This window comes from Triticum urartu, chromosome 4 (genome assembly GCF_003073215.2).
Source record: "Triticum urartu cultivar G1812 chromosome 4, Tu2.1, whole genome shotgun sequence".
NCBI lineage: Eukaryota > Viridiplantae > Streptophyta > Magnoliopsida > Poales > Poaceae > Triticum > Triticum urartu.
In genome coordinates, this window is record NC_053025.1 from 544,298,049 (window position 1) to 544,306,190 (window position 8,142).

Consider the following 8,142-nt stretch of genomic DNA (forward strand, 5'->3'; position numbering starts at 1 on the left):
AGTTTCCGTACATAGTCCGGCGAACGCCGCATCCGGAACTCGGACCGACCTGTGAATTCAGGCTTTGCCACGCCTTTACCGCATCACGCTGACGCCCTGGATGGACATTGACTTCAGCGCCAGACCATATTTCTTTTATTACTCACTTTGCTTAAATTATTTATTATGCAATGATTTTTTTATTATTACTATTATCTCCGGTTTGCACTATTTTTTGTGCACAGGAAAATGATCCAGCCGGACTATATCCTTTGGCGTCACCTCGGCTGAACAGGGGGCTTCGTCAACACTTCATTACCCCTTGCCGAGGACTCCGGCATCACTCTGCCGGCCTGCATTGACCGTGCTATGTCACCACTTCGGAGTGTCGAGCTCTTCGCTTCGCCACCTCGGGGCCGGCTTGGGGGATGGAACCTTGTCCCGCATCAAGGTCGAACCACGTCATTAATGCTGAACACATTAACCAGCTAAGTCGCTTTCATGCTCAAAGTTTTAATTTTTAACTTGTGTTCGGTTCGACCGAGCATTATACTTTTTTGGAAAAAAGTTGTTTGTAAAAAATCTCCTTGTCAAAACTTTGTTTGTGGCATGCAAATTCAAATACCCCGTTTACTTGGGGGCTTCCTTCATGAAGCTTTTTCCTCTTGCATATGATTATACTTGTACAGCTTCATTCCTTGTTCATGTATTACGCCACAATATGCACTATATTGACTTAAGCGATTTGCAAGCTGGGTTACCTGGCTCCTGTGCTTACCCCTACGTTCCCGATTGTTCGGCTAGGGAGTAAAGGGAGCACCTCTGCGATTTTCACGACCAGGTCCTCCGAGCTCTGACCTTAGACTGGGTGAAGCCGAAAGCTAGCGCTCTTATTGTTTTCAATCATGGTCGGCACACAACGGAACTCATGAGTACAAAAAATCTATTGCACAAGTCTCATAGTAATAATGAGCACCGAAGAAAGGTATCGGTGGGGGTACTATTTTCTTCGAAGATGCTTCTTACACTTCGTTAGTAATATAGCATAAGTTCCCTGAGCGCGCTTTGTCTGTTACAGCCTTATGGCCTGATTGCCTGGTCATTGGAAACACCGTCGATACTCTCGACAGGCGGGGTACATGACACTTTTCGGCCCTTGGCCGAAGAGGGAGAAGCCGACGGTCGGTTAAGACGCGTTTAAAGTTCGGGTGAACACAAATATGATATAAGTACTTCGGTACATACAATCATTATACATAAAATTCTTACCCAAGTCACTTGGTGGCTCTTAAAATTTATATATGAGCTGTAAATGTGTTTTCTTCTTGGTCGTTGTCAAAACACGACAGAAGCACAATCTTTTCTTTCTCTTCCAATTTTCGGATTGGCACCGAACACTTGATCTTGTTCGGACATCATGTTTTTACTGACGTATTTTGGCTTTCCAAGCTTTTTGGCACTTTTAAACTATTTGTGTGTTTCTAGCACAAGTCTCACAGTGCAATGCCAGACACCTTTAGAGATTCGGCAAAAACATTCTCGGATATTGCTATATATGCATCGGTTTCGAATTGTGTCTTCGGTCAATAGTTGGGTTGCCCGGCTCCTGCACTTGCTTCCTACGTTCCGCTTTGTTCGGCTAGGTGTGCAAAGGGAGAACCACTACGATTGTGCTTCCAGCTCACATGGTTAAGCACCTCAGTGGAGAAAGCCGAAAACTGACTGTCACAATAAGCGTAAACTGGTCAGCGATCCGATGACGGTGTTAAATGACGGGCCATTCATAACAATGGCCGAAGTGTTTACGGCTTGACCTCGACTGTCGCCGAACACTACCGGGGGCTATTAACTGGCCTCCCAAACTAAATCCTAGATATTTTGCTCTTACATCGGAGCTGAGGTTTCATGATCATGCTTAGCATGACAACCCAAAGAAAGGAACCGATAGCGAGACTATTTTCTTTGGAAGACATTTCTTCTGTTAAACAATAATATAACATATCTCTCTGCGTACCTTTGTTTATAAAATCATATGGCCAGATTGCCTTGTTTGTTGTAAATCTTTGCCCTCATAAAGGCTTTATAAAGTAGGACAAACACTCCTCGGCTATTGGCCGAGGAGGTGGAAGCCGATGGTCGGTCAACAAAGTTTTGTACAATGCGGATCCAAGCATTAATGACGTAAAGTACTTGGATACATAGAGTCATTACACATAATTTGTGATTTTACTATGGATATCAATCCTTAATTCGGCCACCCGTGCCCGCACTAAGGCTCGGGGGCTACTGGGCTTCGGGCTTATTATTTACAAATATTAAAGGGGCACATCGATCCCCTGATCTGGTGTTGCCACCCGACTAGTGTCTCGGGGGCTACTGCATTGCCTGTCTAATGCAGAAAATTTTAAGTGTAATACAGTTTCCGAGGAGATTTTGATCCTCAGGTTGGTCGGCCGCACTCAACCTGAGTCTCGAGGACTGAGCACGCCGCTTTTTGCGTCCTGAAGTATTCTGCCGAGCTAGGACTTGATCCTCAGACCGATTTTGCAAATCAACCTGAGTCTCAGTGGCTACTGGGATTTGCGGTCTTTTGTCATCCTTCATGTGCATCTCGGGTTTTAGACCGATACCCACCTTGAGGGCTACTGGCTATATATCTCGGCAGAGAATAAATTGCACCAATAAAAAATATTGACAAAAATCGGCCCACATTCAGGGTGGTGCACCACCTCAGAAGCAGTCCAACATAAAGCTCGGGCGCTAGTGGCTGGCTCCATAGAGGGCATTTCCGGCATTAAGCTCGGCTAAACTCCTTCAAACTTCTTTGAACCAAGGTGATTTACGACACCTCAGATACAGTCCGGCGTTGGAGCTCGGATACAGTCCAGTGTTGGATCTCGGATACATAGTCCCGCGTTGGAGCTCGGATACATTCCGGCGTTAGAGCTGGGAAGCGGTCCGGCATTGGTGCTCGGCTGCAAAAGATACCTTGAATGCAGTCCGGCGTTGGAGCTCGGACGCAAGAGGACGCTGCCGCCCGGGAACAACTTCAAACCCGAGGTGTGGCATAAAAATAACAAGGCATTGATAAAGGCCGGAAACTTAAAGGGGCTCCTCGGATACCCGACGTGTAAACTCGTCGAATGCATTTCGGCGATCCTCAAGATCAGAGATGAGAAGATTTGTTGAACCAGTTTTCAAGACCGTCAACCGAAGATGAAGAACAGTTCGGAAGAATCGAGGAGCGTCACTAACTTGAAGACCGGTTCAGGGGGCTACTGACGGTGTCCTGGACTAGGGGGTACTCATCACATCGTCTCCCGATCAGTTGGATTGGGCCGAGGACCCCCATGGCCGTATACTCATGGGCCAGTTCGGACAGCTGCCGCATATATGGAAGATTGCACAAGACTTGGCGATCAAGACAAGGACTCCTCCCCACCAGCGTATTCGGCTAGGACTCTTGTTATCCTAGGCCTCTAGTGCATTATATAAACCGAGGCCAGGCTAGTTGATATACAACATACAATCATACCATAGGCTAGCTTCTAGGGTTTAGCCTCTCTGATCTCGTGGTAGATCTACTCTTGTACTACTCATATCATCAATATTAATCAAGCAAGATGTAGGGTTTTACCTCCATCAAGAGGGCCCGAACCTGGGTAAAACATCGTGTCCCCTGCCTCCTGTTACCATCCGCCTTAGACGCACAGTTTGGGACCCCCTACCCGAGATCCACCGGTTTTGACACCGACAAAGGGCATGGAACACTTTCCAAGAAAGAAAATAAAATTACCATATGAAACTATCATGAGAGCCACTTATGGATTGCCTACCAAAGATGGCAATACCTAGATCTATTCTTGCTCGTTATGCCTAGCTAGGGGCGTTAAACGATAGCGCTTGTTGGGAGGCAACCCAATTTTATTTTTATTCCTTGCTTTTTGCTCCTGTTTAGTAATAAATAAATTATTTAGCCTCTGTTTTGGTTGTGTTTTTTGTGTTTAATTAGTGTTTGTGCCAAGTAGAACCATTGGGAAGACTTGGGGAAAATCTTGTTGAACTTGCTGTAAAAAACAGAAACTTTAGCGCTCACGAGAACTGCTGTCATTTTTATTTGAATAGTGATATTTAGTTAATTATTTTTGCAGATGATTAATAGATAAATTCCTCACGTCCAGAAATTTATTTTAGAATTTTTGGGGTTCCAGATCTTGCGCTAGCTACAGATTACTACAGACTGTTCTGTTTTTGACAGATTCTGTTTTTCGTGTGTTTTTTTACTTATTTTGATGAATCTATGGTTAGTAAAATAGTTTATAATACATAGAGAAGTTGGAATACAGTAGGTTTAACACCAATATAAATAAAGAATGAGTTCATTACAGTACCTTGAAGTGGTCTTTTGTTTTCTTTCGCTAACGGAGCTCACAAGTTTTCTACTTTAAGTTTTGTGTTGTGAAGTTTTCAAGTTTTGGGTGAATTCTTTTGATGGATTATGGAACAAGGAGTGGCAAGAGCCTAAGCTTGGGGATTCCCATGGCACCCCCAAGATAATCCAAGGACACCAAAAAGTCAAATCTTGGGGATGCCCCGGAAGGCATCCCCTCTTTCGTCCACTTCCATCGGTAATTTACTTGGAGCTATATTTTTATTCACCAACATGATATGTGTTTTGCTTGGAGCGTCTTGTATTATTTGTGTCTTTGTGTTTTAGTATGCCACAATCATCCTTGCTGTACACACCTTTTGAGAGAGCCATACATGTATTAAAATTTGATAGAATACTCTATGTGCTTCACTTATATCTTTTGAGTTATGTAGTTTTGCTCTATGTGCTTCACTTATATCTTTTGAGCGTTATAATTTTGCTCTTTGTGCCTCACTTAGATCTTTTAGAGCACGGTGGTGGATTTGTTTTAAAGAAACTATTGATCTCTCATGCTTCACTTAAATTATTTTGAGAGTCTCTTAATAGCATGGTAATTTGCTTAATAATAATATGCTTTGTATTCAAGATTTGTGAAACTTTCGTTTGAGTGTGTTGAATACTAAGAAAAGATTGAAGCATGATAATTGTTTTGAGATATGGAGGTGATAATATTAAAGTCATGCTAGTTGAGTAGTTGTGAATTTAAAGAATACTTGTGTTAAAGTTTGTGATTCCCGTAGCATGCATGTATGGTGAACCGTTATGTGATGAAGTTGGAGCATGATTTATTTATTGATTGTCTTCCTTATGAGTGGCGGTCGGGGACGAGCGATGGTCTTTTCCTACCAATCTATCCCCCTAGGAGCATGCGCGTAATACTTTGCTTTGATATCTTCTAGATTTTTGCAATAAGTATATGAGTTCTTTATGACTAATGTTGAGTCCATGCATTATACGCACTCTCACCCTTCCACCTTTGCTAGCCTCTCTAATACCACGCACCATTCGCCGGTATCATACACCCACCATATACCTTCCTCAAAACAGCCACCATACCTACCTATTATGGCATTTCCATAGCCATTCCGAGATATATTGCCATGCAACTTTCCACCGTTCCGTTCATGACACATTCATCATTGTCATATTGCATATCCCGGTACACCGCCGGAGGCATTCATATAGAGTCATATTTTGTTCTAAGTATCGAGTTGTAATTGTTGAGTTGTAAGAAAAATAAAAGTGTGATGATCATCATTATTAGAGCATTGTCCCAGTGAGGAAAGTATGATGGAGACTATGATTCCCCCACAAGTCGGGATGAGACTCCGTACGATAAATAAATGAAAGATGCCAAAGAAGCCCAAATAAAAAGAGAAAGAAAAGAGGCCATAAAAAAGAGAGAGAAAAGGCCCAGATAAAATAAATAAATAAATAAAAAGAAATGAATGAGAGAAAAAGAGAGAAGGGACAATATTACTATCCTTTTACCACACTTGTGCTTCAAAGTAGCACCATGATCTTCATATTAGAGAGTCTCTCATGTTATCACTTTCATATACTAGTGGGAATTTTACATTATAGAACTTGGCTTGTATATTCCAATGATGGGCTTCCTCAAATTTCCCTAGGTCTTCATGAGCAAGCAAGTTGGATGCACACCCACTTAGTTTCTTTTTGAGCTTTCATATACTTATAGCTCTAGTGCATCCGTTGCATGGCAATCACTACTCACTCACATTGATATCTATTGATGGGCATCTCCATAGCCCGTTGATACGCCTAGTTGATGTGAGGCTATCTTCTCCTTTTTTGTCTTCTCCACAACTACCATTCTATTCCACCTATAGTGCTATATCCATGGCTCACGCTCATGTATTGCGTGAAGATTGAAAAAGTTTTGAAAAAGTTAGAGTATGAAACAATTGCTTGGCTTGTCATCGGGGTTGTGCATGATTTAAATACTTTGTGTGGGGAAGATGGAGCATAGCCAGACTATATGATTTTGTAGGGATAACTTTCTTTGGCCATGTTATTTTGAGAAGACATAATTGCTTTGTTAGTATGCTTGAAGTATTATTTTTTGTGTCAATATAAACTTTTGTCTTGAATCTTTTGAATCTCAATATTCATATCACAATTAATAAGATTTGCATTGAAATTATGCCAAGTAGCACTCCGCATCAAAAATTCTCTTTTTATCATTTACCTACTCGAGGACGAGCAGGAATTAAGCTTGGGGATGCCTGATACGTCTCCAACGTATCTATAATTTTTGATTGCTCCATGCTATATTATCTACTGTTTTGGACTATATTGGGCTTTATTTTCCACTTTTATATTATTTTTGGGACTAACCTATTAACTGTAGGCCCAGCCCAGAATTGCTGTTTTTTGCCTATTTCAGTGTTTCAGATAAACGGAATATCAAACGGAGTCCAAACGGAATAAAATCTTCGGAAACGTGATTTTCTCACCGAACGTGATCCAGGAGACTTGGACCCTACTGCAAGGGATCAAAGAGGTGGTCACGAGGGTGGGGGCATGCCCCTGCCTCATGGGCCCCTCAGTGCTCCACCGACGTACTCCTTCCTCCTATATATACACACGTACCCCCAAACGATCAGAACAGGAGCCAAAAACCTAATTCCACCGCTGCAACTTTCTGTATTCACGAGATCCCATCTTGGGGCCTGTTCCGGAGCTCCGCCGGAAGAGGGCCGTCATCACAGAGGGCTTCTACATCATCCTAGCCCCTCCGATGAAGTGTGAGTAGTTTACCTCAGACCTTCAGGTCCATAGTTAGTAGCTAGATGGCTTCTTCTCTCTCTTTGAATCTCAATACAAAGTTCTCCCCCTCTCTCGTGGAGATCTATTCGATGTAATCTTCTTTTTGCGGTGTGTTTGTTGAGACGATGAATTGTGGGTTTATGATGAAGTCTATCTATGAATAATATTTGAATCTTCTCTGAATTCTTTTATGCATGATTGATTATCTTTGCAAGTCTCTTAGAATTATCCGTTTGGTTTGGCCAACTAGAATGGTAGTTCTTGCCATGGGAGAAGTGCTTAGCTTTGGGTTCGATCTTGCGGTGTCCTTACCAAGTGACAGAAGGGGCAGCAAGGCACGTATTGTATCATTGCCATCGAGGATAACAAGATGTGGTTTATTTCATAGTGCATGAATTTATCTCTCTACATCATGTCATCTTGCTTAAGGCGTTACTCTGTTTTTAACTTAATACTCTAGATGCATGCTGGATAGCGGTCGATGAGTGGAGTAATAGTAGTAGATGCAGAATCGTTTTGATCTACTTGTCACGGATGTGATGCCTATATACATGATCATGCCTAGATATTCTCATAATTATGCTCAATTCTATCAATTGCTCAACAGTAATTTGTTCACCCACCATAGAATACTTATGCTCTTGAGAGAAGCCACTAGTGAAACCTATGTCCCCAGGTCTATTCTCATCATATCAATCTCCATCACTTTTGTATTGTTTTGCTATTTACTTTGCTTTTGCTTTTACTTTGCATCTTTATATCAAAAATACCAAAAATATTCTATCTATCAGATCTCACTCTCATAAGTGACCATGAAGGGCCTACTGTTGAAAGTGTTATAAGTTCGGGGTGCCGCATTGCCGAAAGTGTTCGGACTTCTCATGCCGTATTATGGGGTACACTTAAGCCCCTTGCGTATTGGCCTTACCAGAGTGTACGGG